Source organism: Aplysia californica, unplaced genomic scaffold, assembly GCF_000002075.1.
Source record: "Aplysia californica isolate F4 #8 unplaced genomic scaffold, AplCal3.0 scaffold00116, whole genome shotgun sequence".
NCBI classification, from domain to species: domain Eukaryota; kingdom Metazoa; phylum Mollusca; class Gastropoda; order Aplysiida; family Aplysiidae; genus Aplysia; species Aplysia californica.
The window spans coordinates 579,018-579,917 of NW_004797386.1; the positions used below are offsets into that span (position 1 = coordinate 579,018).

The following is a 900-nucleotide window of genomic DNA, read 5'->3' on the forward strand; positions in this document are numbered from 1 at the left end:
AAGAGAGAGAGAGAGAGAGAGAGAGAGAGAGAGAGAGAGAGAACTTATGTCTAAAACTGGCACGATGGCCGTTGAACAAGGTTTCGTATTTCTGAATTCTGTGTATTATAATTGGTCGCTTTTAAGGACAAGCGGGCTAACCCAGATTTTATGGGTTTCCAGAAATCTTGACCTGCACTAAAAGTGGGCGTTGTCCTACCAATAGGAGAAGTTTGGTTTCATTGGTGTGTATATTTGTTTGGTTATAGAGAAAAACTCTCCTTGTCTTTGAAAGAAACTGAACAAGGGGCAAAAACTTTACCTTCAATTTTCTCGAAACAGCATTTTTCGGGATAGCCTCCTTGTGCATTAAAAGCGACGTATTCTGTGTATTACAATTACCTTTCATTATACTGACCAATTACTGATTGAGGCAGATTTATAACATTGTATTGTTGTTCAAACTTTGGTAAACAGAAAAACATTATGTGAGACATCGTGGTGAAATCAGACGCTCGTCAATTTTTGGGCATGTAGAGTTATTGGTATCGTCTTATAGCTTGTTCACTTGTCTTTGTTTCAATCAAAAATATTTCCATTTTTGTTGAAAACATGTCGAGATATTTGAGAAAGAAGGAGGTGGGGTTCATCTGTTTTCAGAGGTAAAATTAGTGAGAAAATGGCCGCCAAAGATTAGTTATTTCCTCAGCTTAAGAGTCGGTGGTAACTGAAAATTTACATTGTTTGAGCCTTTATTCAACTTTTTTCAGAAAAATCCACACAGAAATGAGTTCTTTAATGGGCATGAAAGGTGTCGAGCCAAAAAACAAAAATTTGATAAAAATTCACAAACCTGCGGAAAAATGGAAGTTTCTTCACTTTGATTATTTTGACGAGCGCCTGATTCCACCGTGCTGCCCC

At 37.3% G+C, this 900-nt stretch overlaps 1 protein-coding gene across 1 annotated transcript in view; it reads left to right on the plus strand.

Moving 5' to 3' along the window:
- Positions 1-900, plus strand: part of LOC101847576 (voltage-dependent calcium channel subunit alpha-2/delta-3) — a gene marked incomplete in the record, with an annotated part of 27,754 nt that overhangs the window by 23,813 nt on the left and 3,041 nt on the right.